This window comes from Mytilus edulis, chromosome 10, assembly GCF_963676685.1.
Source record: "Mytilus edulis chromosome 10, xbMytEdul2.2, whole genome shotgun sequence".
NCBI lineage: Eukaryota > Metazoa > Mollusca > Bivalvia > Mytilida > Mytilidae > Mytilus > Mytilus edulis.
In genome coordinates, this window is record NC_092353.1 from 8,147,936 (window position 1) to 8,161,805 (window position 13,870).

The 13,870-nt window shown below is 31.3% G+C and overlaps 1 protein-coding gene across 19 annotated transcripts in view; it reads right to left on the reverse strand.

The window, feature by feature from the left end:
* The window catches only part of LOC139493299 (synaptotagmin-7-like), a 151,160-nt gene that overhangs the window by 16,183 nt on the left and 121,107 nt on the right, over positions 1–13,870 (reverse strand). The gene's annotated exons all lie outside the window — the stretch shown is intronic.

Below are 13,870 nucleotides of genomic sequence, written 5' to 3' on the forward strand. Positions count from 1 at the left end.
TTTTTGATGTTTTACACCAATTTTAAGTACAACTTTTGGACTATTTCGTTGCGGCCAGTTTTATTTTAATTGGTGGGGTAAGCTGGAATACCGGAAAAAACCACGACCTTTGATAGGAAAACTGACAATCCTAGTCAATTAAGATTGGAGTGAAGTGCACCATTACAATAATGAATCGAAATATCAAACTTAAGGATCTAATAGGGATAAATGTATGTGATATTTATCTACTACATTGACTGTGTGTGATTAATGTATATGTGATTGACTAGGCAAGGAATAAACAAAACAAAAATTATAAAGTAGGTCAGATATTAACGGCTTGTTTCTTTCAAAAGTCCAAATCCAAAAATAGTTTTAATATTTCAATTCTACAAAATATCTCTCTGAGCAAATCATACACACAAAATCTTTTGAATTATTCTCTATCTCTGTGATTCAGCTGAAGCTGTGGACAAATAGTAAATCTATCGTAGTAATTTAACAATTGACCGAGAAATCAATGCGGAAAACAAAGGCAGATTCATATTTTTAATTGTTTGATCTAGCTCAGACGGCTGACTCCATTACTTTTGAATTTACTCATGGTAAACAGACCACCAAGTTGTTAAAAGCTTTGTAAACAAAAAACGATTCAAAATAATTATCATATGGAGAGATTTGCACTATGGAAATTATATATAACTGACAAAATTTTAATTTTATAGAATTGGCATCTGTTTTATTGGAACCTTTTCCTAGTAAATTTTATGACATCTATTGGATTCCGTATATTTTATTGCAATTAAATATTTATGACAAATAATAATTAACAATTGATATTTAATTATCAACCATATATATCAATACATGTTTGATCAAATTACATTTGTACTTCAATTAATACTCCCTCAATAAGCAACATCTGTAATGTAATGATTTCTAAAATGTAACTTTATTTTTCCAGACATTTATTTGCAGCTTGATATTGTAAATTGGTATACATAATTAGATCAATGATAAGTGCTGTCCAGTTTGACAATATGGTCAGCAACCACAGAATATGAAACAAGTTGCTTTCTTTAAAAAAAGAAAAGCAATACATGAACCTAAGATCGCTGACTGGTCCCTAAAAGATTGTTGATGAATTTGTGTTTGCTTTGACGTGAAATAATTGACTTTGAATAGAAGAAGCCAGTTGAAAGTGCGTATTTACAGCTACTATTTGAATATACATTTTTTTATTATGAGCTGTAAGGATTTTCAAAAATCATGCTTTTTGAATTGAAAACACACAAGTATTTTAATTCACGACTGATTAAAATCTAAATATTCAATTAATTTATCCTACCTTCAGCTTAATGGATATATTATGATACAAAAAAAAAGATAACAATTACTTATAAAACCTTACTTAAACCTGGGACTAGTATACTAACATAATACAATAGTCCCAGCTTAAGGTGGTACCCAACAATTTCACTAAAATTAATTTGCCTCGTTTAATTTTTTAAAAATTTGACAAAGTATTTACTTCGACCCTTTGACAAAAAATATAAAAATTTCAAAAAGTTTGAACCAACCATTTCATCAGAAAAATTACACTGGTTATATAGCAGTTTGACAAACACAAATTTTGATCATTGAGAAGCTAAATATTAACTTAACAACACAACGTAATCAAAACGTTTATTTGATTTTACAGAGTTATCTCCCTGTAGTGTTAGGTACCATCTTAAACGGTATGAAATAATTAACGTAGAAATATAATGATTATTGTTTATAAACTTTTTTTTTGTAGGTTGCAAGGATGTATTCAGATTTAATTACTGTGTTTCATTTACAAAGGAAAATTTAAAAATACCAAAGCAGAGTATCTTGTCATATAAAGTGCTCATTTCTTACTAGTAATTGCAACTCTAAATGTTCTGACTTCAATAATTGTCATTATTGTTGGTTTCTACAGAATAATAAATACAGGATAGATATATTTCTTTGATTTCAGTTAAATTAATTAAATTAAATATGTTTGATAATAATATCATTTTTCTGTATTCTGCATGATCTAATATAAATATTAAGGTGGTACCTAACACTACAGGGAGATAACTCTGTAAAATCAGCTAAACATTTTAATTACGTTGTGTTGTTAATTAAGGGAATATTAAGCTTCTCAATGATCAAAATTAGTGTTTGTCAAACTGCTATTTAACCAGTGTAATTTTTCTGATAAAATGGTTGGTTCAAATTTTTTGAAATTTTTATATTTATGTCAAAGGGTCAAAGTAAATACTTTGTCAAAATTTTATGAAAATTAAACGAGCCAAATCAATTTTAGTGAAGGTGTTGGGTATCACCTTAAAACCAGAATGTTCTCTCCTGAGTCTATGATGAAAATACACAATATCATGTGGTGAAATCTTCAAACATATTTAGATTGCATGTTATCGAGACAATGCATAATACCTCGTATAATTGATCTAGATGAACACAGTGTACATCGGTCATTTCAAAACAAAATAAATATAATTACATTGTAATTATTAGACTTGTTTAGAAATCAAAGCACTGATAAACAAGAGTACACACGCTGAAATGTCTGGCCTTCTTTACTAATCATTGATAGAAATTGATAGTCCCAAATATAAAGCTTTATTACAACTGTCACATAAACTTAACATTAACCAAGATAACTAAACAAAGACCAATGAACCATGAAAATGAGTTCAAGGTCAGATAAACCATGCTAGGCAGACATGTACAGCTAACAATGCTTCCATACAACAAATATAGTTGACCTATTGCTTAAAGTTTAAGAAAAATAGACAAAAACAAAAAATTTTAACACTGAGCAATGAACCGTGGAAATGAGGTCTGCATTTTAAGGTCAAATAAAACCTGTGGGACTGACATAATGATAATAAAATATTTCTATACACCAAATATAGTTGACGTATGGCATATAGTGTTAGATAAAAAGACCAAAACTCAAAAGCTTAACTTTGACCACTGAACCATGAAAATGAGGTCAAGGTCAGATGACATCTGCCTGCTAGACATGTACACCTTACAATGATTCCATACAACAAATATAGTAGACCTATTGCATAAAATATGAGAAAAACAGACCAAAACACAAAAACTTAACTATAACCACTGAACCATGAAATTGAGGTCAAGGTTAGATGAAACCTTACAGTCCTTCCATACACTGAATATACTAGACCTATTGCTTATAGTATTTGAGATATGGACTTGACCACCAAAACTTAACCTGGTTCACTGATCCATGAAATGAGGTCGAGGTCAAGTGAAAACTGTCCGACTGGCATAAGAACCTTGCAAGGTACGCACATACAAAATATAGTTATCCTATTACTTATAATAAGAGAGAATTCAATATTACAAAAAATCTGAACTTTTTTTTCAAGTGGTCACTGAACCATGAAAATGAGGTCAAGGACATTGGACATGTGACTGACGGAAACTTCGTAACATGAAGCATCTATATACAAAGTATGAAGTATCCAGGTCTTCAACCTTCTAAAATATAACGCTTTTAAGATAGTTAGCTAACACCGCCCCCGCCGCCACTGCCTCTGTCGTAGGATCACTATTCCTATGTCGAGCTTTCTGCAACAAAAGTTGCAGGCTCGACAAAAATTCACATATGTTTTGTGAAAAAGCAAATGGGTTCTTATATCTTATATTTTACGATTTATTGACTGCAACTTAGTCTTTATTGTTTAACTTTTCAATTTACTTTGATTGTCACAATATATATTTGTGTAAATGATAGAGAAGTTCTAAGAATTTCATTCTGACTTCCGGCCGAGAGATATCGAGTGGCCAATAGACACATCCAAAACTTGCCAATATATAAGCATGAACCCCTCAGGGGGTTCATGCAAAAAAAGAGTTAAATTCACATTGGTTTACCTGAGATTGTTTCATAAATTCACCATGGTTCACGGTCAACTTAATCACAACAGGTCACCACCTTAAAATTTGAGCTTGGTCAACCACGGTTGTCAAATTGGCAATGGTCAACCATGGTTGTCAAATTGGCAATGGTCAGCCACTTAAAAATTTGAGCTTGGTCAACCATGGTAACAAAAGCGATTCATAAACCATAGTTGACCATAGTGTAAAAGCAAAACCATGGTTATCAATGGTGAGCCATGGTAATAATGGTCAACTATGGTTGCATTTTTACTTTGATTTTTCTCTTTTCCCTCACTTTTAAGTTTTTAACCTGACTTTCCCTGTAACCACTTAACTGTTCTTAGTTTCAACCAATCAATCTTGGATATAATAGTTGAACTTTGTATTGCAATGTTTATGTCTTATATTTATATTCTGCATCTTCCTTTTCTGTCTTTTTATCTTCTAATTCTCTATTACTTTCTGAGTTTTAAATAAAAGGCAAAATTAAGATATATATTTAAACAAAAAATGTTGCTGTCAGCATCATTAGCTAGACAAAAACATATATATCAATTGATTCTTTTAAATTTCCTGAAACTGTTTCTTCACATCTCTGAGTATAATGAATTAGTTGGTGTTAAGTTCATCATTAGTCATATAATACTATCACAATAGATCCATGCAGATATATAATAATCAAATTAATTCTTAACGACAAGCCTAAAGTATTTTAGATTATAGAAAAGCCAGTTTACTTCTTTTACGCTTGAACTCAAGCTATTTTATATCATTTATTTCAATTTCAACATAATCTCTTGACAAATTCCATATCAAATTAGAATGAAAAATCAAGGATCATTTTTTTATTGTTCAAATGTATGCAACTGATATCTAATGAACCCACATGCAATTTGCATGTTATTTGAACGGTAATATTTTTCACACTTGTTTTTCAATTCAAGGAAAAGCTTCAGTTCTTAAGTTACTGTTAAGAAATGGAAAAAAACCAAGGCCCCAGTATAATAGGACATGAAAAAATAGTTTTTTGGCTTATGATTATATCCATTATGTATAAAAAAAAAATTAGGTCAATTATATAACAATCATCATAAAGGACTCAGACAACAGAGGAAATTAAAAAAGTTTCATAGCTCTGTAGGGACTGAAGGCTGTTGTAATGCTTCTTGGTTTGTACTCATTTTGATCATCTGAATCTGTAACACTGATCAATTATACTGGAAACCAGTGAATTGGGTTACACTACAATATATATAATTCTTTTTTTTAATTAAACGTTTACTCAAGTTATATGACCAATTATCATATGACCATTGAAAGCGTGACAAAAATATTCCCACTGACATACAATTTTCATGTTTCCATTTGTCAAAATGAACTTTCCCACATGTAATATCTCCTTACACTTTCATGTTTTTTCACTTGCCTGGAGCGTCAGGAAGATCTTTTCTCACTTGTTTATTTTAACTATAACTGTCCATGGTGTATAAAGACTATTTCCTGCTTCATTAAATATTAAACTAAAAATGTCATCTATCTATTACTGATTTTGAAATTACAATAAATCTAGTACTATTATGATTAAACTTAAAACTATTAGATTTAATCCTGATTATAACAATGAATGAATTTTAAGTGTATCAAACAGACAAAAAGATATCAAAGGGTCAATAAAAAACAAGAGGCTCTAAAGAGCCTGTGTCGCTTACCTTGGTCTATGTGCATATTAAACAAAGGACACAGATGGATCATGACAAAATTGTGTTTTGGTGATGGTGATGTGTTTGTATATCTTACTTTACTGAACAATCTTGCTGCTTTATAATTACAATTATCTCTACCTATAATGAAATTGGCCCAGAAGTGACAGTGGAAAATAGTTTGAAAAATTTACAAAAATTTACAAAATTTATGAGAATTGTTAAAAATTAACTATAAAAGGCAATAACTCCTAAGGGGTCGATTGACCACTTTGGTCATGCTGACTTATTTGTAGCTCTTACTTTCCTTAACATTATTGCTGTTTACAGTTTATCTCTATCTATAATAGTATTCAAGATAATAACCAAAAGCTGCAAAACTTTCTTAAAATTACCAATTCAGGGGCAGCAACCAAACAACAAATTGCCTTATTGGTCTGAAAATTTCAGAGCAGATAGATCTTGACCTAATGAAAAATATTATTCATAGCAGATTTCCTTAAAATGCTTTGGTTTCAAGGATATAAACCAAAAACGACAAAATTTCCTTAAAATTACCAATTTAGGGTCAGCAACCCAACAACAGGTTCTCCGATCCATCTAAAAATTTCAGGGCAGATAGATTTTTACCTGATAAACAATTTTACACATGTCAGATTTGCTCTAAATGCTTTGATTTCAGAGATATAAGCCAAAATCTACATTTTACCCCTATGTTCTATTTTTAGCCATGGCGGCCATCTTGGATGGTTTGCCAGGTCCCCGGACACATTTTTTAAACTAGATACCCCAATGATGATTGCGGTCAAGTTTGATTCAATTTGGCCCAGTAGTTTCAGAGGAGAAGATTTTTGTAAAAGTTAACGACGAACGATGGACGCAGGACGACGACGGATGCCAAGTGATGAGAAAAGCCCACTTGGCCCGAAATTTGTTCATTTTTTGGAGTGAAAAATCAACAGTGTTTCAACTATGTTTCAAGCTTCAGAAAAAGCATATCTTCAATGCTAGTCATTATAAATCTAAGAATTAATATCTACCGAAGAGATTTCAGAACACTGTCACACTGGGCCTGTTCTATGTCAAGTTAAAAATGATTATGATTGATCTGTAGTGTTGGCTGTCCCAAATATGCGTTTAATAAGTTGTTATCTTTAGCTGTGCTTAACTAAATAAGTCCCTCATCAATGGTCCTCTTTAATTGTGCCTGACTAAAATCAGCACATCATTGTGGGTCTCATTGGGGTCTAAGTGTGACACGGGATTGCTGATTTTTTGTAAGCGTGACACGAGAAAGTCAAATTATTATGTCGTGAAAACGAGAAATGAGGTCTAGTGGGACGAGGAGAAATGACAAAAAAAATTATAATTGCTTAAGTACATAGTGTAAGCGGGATACGGAAATCTGACAAAACAGTAAGCTGGATCCGGGATCGGAACCCCTCAATGAGACCTCCATCATTAAGTTTTGTGTCTTTCGTTGTACTTGTCCGAGTTAGCACTTTATTAATTTTGATCTTGAGTTGTGGCTGTCAAAAATCAACACCTCATAAATTATTGTCTTCAGTTGTACTTTATATGTCCCATTTAGTCAGCAATTCATAATACTTATGTCCCATTTAGTCAGCAATTCATAATACTTATGTCCCATTTAGTCAGCAAGTCATAAATTGTGTTCTTTAGTTGCCCCTTTCCCAAATCAGCACCTCATAAATTGTTGTATTTAGTTGTAATCCCTAATCAGTGCCTCATAAATTGTTGTCTTTAGTTGTATCTGTCCCAAATCACAGCACCTCATGAATTGTTGTCTTTTAGTTGAGGCTGTCCATAGATAGCAACCAATTTATTGTTGTTTTTAGATGTGCCTGCCCAAAATCAGATTATATCATATTGTTGTCTTTAGTTGTGCCTGCACAGTCCCAGAATCAGCACCTGTCCATGGTTTAAGTATCCTCAGGCAGCATTATTATCACTCATAACTTTACAACAAAACACCCACATGATGGTAGTGCTCAATAGTTAATTTCATCTGCCAACTTAAGTTTTAGATAATAATATTTCAAAACAAATTATGGGGATGAACACCAAGTGATGAGAAGTTACCAGTGATAATATATTGATGTAAGACTCATAATGTACTGGAAACTTTGCTTAATTCTAATTCCAGAATGTAGGAGACAAATTTTGTTATTTAGAAAAGGAAGAATATTTCACCAAGGTTTATTAAATTGATGAAGATACAAATTGTACATGCCTTTTCAAAATAATATCTAAGATTATCACTTCCAAAGAACCAATCAAGGAAGAGAGTTATATGGAGACAAATTAAGCATAGCTAACCCCTGTCTAACCAGTTTACTCTAATGTTTGACAAGATACAGATATTGTATGATTGACTCACACAGCAATGGTCAATCATTACACATAAATATTTTGTACAAACATAGAAACCAAGCAGTTATAACTGACAAATGATTAAATATTGTTGATTTGACTGAGAATAATGACTTTAGATCCATCAAATTTGGTGAACAATTACCAGCAATAATCCAATTATCCCTCCCTGGAATAAATTGTATAATATTACCATGTTCTATTAGAATCTGATATGACAGATATCAATAAGGAAGACTAATTCAGAGTTTCAAGTGTCAAAGTTAATCTTAAAACGTAACCAACGTCATGTTACAAATGAAAAGACTATTTACGTAACACTTCGCAACTAATTTGAAAGCTGAAATGCTTTTTAGGATGTTTAAATGATGAAAATGGAATTCTGGATGATGAATTTAAATGTTAAATGTTAAAACCTGAGTGAATGTTTAATGTTGAGCTTTTATAGACATATTTACACGTGTATGCAAATTTGTCCACCATTACGTAAAATCAAACAAGTTCCCATAAAATTTGACATCACAATTTAAAAATTTGACGTCACAATCAAAAAGTGATTGTTGCTTGACATCAGAAGGTTTAATTAGGAGCAGATCTAAATGTCAAACAGAGACAAAATTCAGCTTAATACCCAAAGTGTAGAACTAGAAAAGTTTAATGAAGAAGTTGTGTTCCTATAAAACCAAGACCATATTTTAATGTTTTAACTCATGACAAGAGAATTTCTTAAAGGTTTGATCTAAGTTATCATGTAGATCTAGTGTGACGGGACTGAAAAATCAGGATGTGAAGCTAAGAATCAAATCACTGATGTAATTCTAATTAATGAAAACTACCATTAACAGATGTATTTGTATGGGTTTGTTCCTTGTTGAAGGCTCAGTACAGTGCCCTATTGTCATTACCATTTACTTTGAAGTCTTTGGTAGATATTTGTCTCATCAGCAATAATATTGTCCTTCCATTCAACTGTGTAATACTCTGCTCAGTCTCATTCAAGTATCATCTTTACAACGTAAGCAGATTACTTATCTGCAACGTCATAATTTATGAAAAGAATTTATCAGCGACATCACAAAGTGTCAAGCTTAACTTTCTTAAAATCTTTAAGCATTGAAATTATCTAAGATTTTTGGCTAAAAAGTTGGATTTCTCATCATAACTTTCTTGTAAAAGAGAAAATCCTTATCAATGCCAACAAAAATAATACTTGACATCATTATGGTCATATACAATTCATTATTAAGACTTCATTTTTTTATACTAACTTTGTTTCCAACATATGAACCATTGAAATTGATTTTCCTTAGAAATCTTTTCATATAAACTGTAATTAATTTTTCCATATTTTCAGAACCTTTTTTGATCAATTTGGAAGCAAGTACCGTAAGTATATCATTAAAAAACTTCATCATAAAAATGCCTAGATTTTATCTTGATTAATGAGTAACAAATCACAGTTTGTTAGAGTTTACAAATAAAGGCAACAGTAGTATACCGCTGTTCAAACTCATAAATCCATGGACAAAAAACAAAATCGGGGTAACAAACTAAAACTGAGGGAAACGCATTAAATATAAGAGGAGAACAACGACACAACACTACAATGTAACACACAGAAACGGACCAAGTATCAGACAAAATCCCACGAGAATAACAAATATAACATCAAAATCAAATACATGAATTTGGGATAGACAAGTATCGTGACACGTCTTATTGCAATGTGAATTTACACTAAAAAATAAGAGAAAACAAACGACGCAACTTTAAAATGTAACACACACAGAAACGAACTATAATATAACAATGGCCATATTCCTGACTTGGTACAGGACATTTTTAAAGAAAAAAAAATGGTGGGTTGAACCTGGTTTTGTGACATGCCAAACCTCCCTCTTTTATAGCCATGTGAAATATAACATTAAAATGACAACTCAACACCACAGGACTACAATATAAATAAATTGGAGAACACTTTTTAGGATTTATTAAATGGATCAAATATTGTAGACATTATTTTCATTTGTCATATACATTCAACAACTTAATCAAGTTTTCATGAGGATAATTATATTATATTCAAACTTTCTAACACCAGAAAATAACAATGACAATAAAGTACATATCTGTAATCAAATTAAAATTTCTGAAACAAATGTCAATGACTTAAATCAAAACTTAATTCAACTTTTCTTTCATTTTGATGCTTTTAAAAGTTGGAACCTTTCACATAAAATAAATCTTGTGTTAACATACTTATCAAATTATATAATACAAATGAAACTTAAAATCTAAAATGAATTCAACCACGTGAAACAATTAGAAAATAACGGAAATTTGATTTGATCCTCGATTTTGAATTTATTGGCAAACAATTAAAGGAGAGTGAATTTGTGGGTCTAATGGAACACTTGGGAATTCTTTAATCAATTATGTGGAATATTCCTATCCAGCGGTGTTGATGCGTAGGCTGAAAGAAGTTATAAGCGTCAGTGAGTTAACCTGCCAAGGAAAAAAACAAGTCTTGCCACAAAAGAGTTGAAATAAATCAAAACTAAAGAATAGCAGAAAATCGAAACCAGTTGTTGTTACCATATAATGAGATTAAAATATATGTATAAGTATAAATGCTTTTTTTTTTTTTTTTTATCAAATTATGTTAATAGATATAAGGAGATGTTGTATGAGTGCCAATGAGACAACCCTCTATCCAAGTCACAATTTGTAAAAGAAATTATTTGCATTTATCAATTTTACAAGCATTATGTGATCTTGAGTTACCTCATCAAGATGTTGGAAGATGACTTGATCTATTATTTTCTTATGTTTGTGCTGTTTGTGTGTGCTGTTGTACTTCAAATATTTTTTTATCATACAGCAAATTAAGTAAAAGATAAATTAAGAACTAATTAAAAGTCTGGAACCATACCTGCAGCAGGGATTGACAGTAATTATTATTATCAATAATGTTGATGCAGGTATCCTTCCATTATATAAATTGCATATTGGCATGTACTTTGAATGGATTGAAAATGTATGCAATGTGATTTGATTTCCCTTGCAATTAATGGCCATTTTACCATGGAAATGTGAACAAATAAAACATGCAATAATTGACTCTACAAATTTGTTTTAAGGATGTTGCGTAAATGTTTTAAAAAATGTCATCATATTTGCATGATGAAGAACGTTTGCAAAAACTATTTTAGCAGTGTCTAGGTTATGTATCCTTCCTGCTTCTAAATTCATTATTTAAGATTTTACAGCAAGGTTTAAGTTTTCAACCCTGTCATCTGAGAAACATAATTTTCATAAAATGTCATCCTGAATATTCATACAAAATAAAAGTGTCTGTAAAATGTCATAAAATGTTCTGATAATTTGTATTGAGTGTCCTGGTATTTTATTTATTTGACAATATATGTATTGATAATCTGATAAAACTTCAAGCTCTATAGAAATTTTTGTCTTGGGAACTCTGAGGCACACACAAAAACGTGCTTCTGAATAAAGCTACCACAGAGAAAATGCGTAGAATGTACTTTTCCTCATTTAAGAACTTTGTTTGTTTTTGGTCCCTACAGATACAGACCTAGACATAATAATGTTACATAATTGATGTCTAATGTTTACTTAATTATCTCCTCAAGTTAATTGATGTTGCCATTGAAGTTAACTACTCCATATAATACAATGGAGCAAAAAATCAAATTATATAAGGCAGGGAACATTAAAAGAACGAAATAATCAGTGAGGAATCCTAGTCCTCCTTATCTACTTGTTCCATCATTATAACTCAAGTACTCTATAGGTTTCTATGTAGTGACAATCAATCATGGGTAATTTGTGGAGATCATACAGGTAAAATGGTGATAAAAATCATCAGAAATGTTGAGTCAATGAAAAACCTACTTCTAAAACACATTAATATCATCTTCAAAGCAACTTTGCAGATATTTTAGACGAGTTTGTTGCATTAACTGTAATAGATCTCAGGTAAATATGAGGGCTTCATGCAACAAAGTATCATATCTTTTCAAGGTTTTGATGGCTGAAAAACTGAAATGACTGAAATAAAAGTGTTGAAGTGACTATCAACATAACTTACAATTTAGCATTTGAGATCTATTTAAAAATGTTATGGCTTCAATTTGCATATTTTGAAAAGAAAATAAGTACTTTGATGGACACAATTATATCCAACAGCAGGGTAATAACTTATTAGATCAAAACTAATGGATAGTAACCAAACAGCAATACTTTGTCATGATATCTTGATAATACCCAAGCAGCAATATATTACCATGACATATTGATTTGATAATACCCAAGCAGCAACTCATTACCATGACATTTTGATATCACCCAAGCAGGAACATATTACCATGACATATTGGTAACTATATAACCCAAGCAGCAACACATTGCAATGACATGTTTATTACAACCAAGCAGGCAACGCAATTAGTATTTTTGATCATAACCAAGCAGGCAACAAATATCACCACATATATCTTATATCTTAAAGCAGTATTTCAGAACATGCCATTTTATGAATTACAGAGTTTCAATAAGGAGAAAAATCTGTATTAACTATTGGTTTATCAATCTCCACCAGGAAACAAGATTTATTTGTAGAATGTCAAGTAATTTAAGATTACTCAACTTAAGTCTTTTAAAGACAATCACTCTGCTATTGATTGAAACTTAAAGTTTTTTTTTTAATTATCCTCTTACAGATTTTAATCCACTATTATGAACAGGAAGTAACGTTGTCTTATTAATGACATGTAGAACTAATGATATTGCAGGAAAAGATATCGTGATTGAGGGAAGGAATGAAGAATGAATGATATTGCAGGAAAAGATATCGTGATTGAGGGAAGGAATGAAGAATGAATGATATTGTAGGAAAAGATATCATGATTGAGGGATGGAATGAAGAATGAATGATATTGTAGGAAAAGATATCATGATTGAGGGAAGGAATGAAGAATGAATGATATTGCAGGAAAAGATATCGTGATTGAGGGACGGAATGAAGAATGAATGATATTGTAGGAAAAGATATCGTGATTGAGGGACGGAATGAAGAATGAATGATATTGTAGGAAAAGATATCGTGATTGAGGGAAGGAATGAAGAATGAATGATATTGTAGGAAAAGATATCGTGATTGAGGGACGGAATGAAGAATGAATGATATTGCAGGAAAAGATATCGTGATTGAGGGAAGGAATGAAGAATGAATGATATTGTAGGAAAAGATATCGTGATTGAGGGAAGGAATGAAGAATGAATGATATTGCAGGAAAAGATATCGTGATTGAGGGAAGGAATGAAGAATGAATGATATTGTAGGAAAAGATATCGTGATTGAGGGAAGGAATGAAGAATGAATGATATTGCAGGAAAAGATATCGTGATTGAGGGAAGGAATGAAGAATGAATGATATTGTAGGAAAAGATATCGTGATTGAGGGAAGGAATGAAGAATGAATGATATTGTAGGAAAAGATATCGTGATTGAGGGAAGGAATGAAGAATGAATGATATTGTAGGAAAGATATCATGATTGAGGGATGGAATGAAGAATGAATGATATTGTAGGAAAAGATATCGTGATTGAGGGAAGGAATGAAGAATGAATGATATTGTAGGAAAAGATATCGTGATTGAGGGAAGGAATGAAGAATGAATGATATTGCAGGAAAAGATATCGTGATTGAGGGAAGGAATGAAGAATGAATGATATTGTAGGAAAAGATATCATGATTGAGGGAAAGAATGAAGAATGAATGATATTGTAGGAAAAGATATCGTGATTGAGGGAAGGAATGAAGAATGAA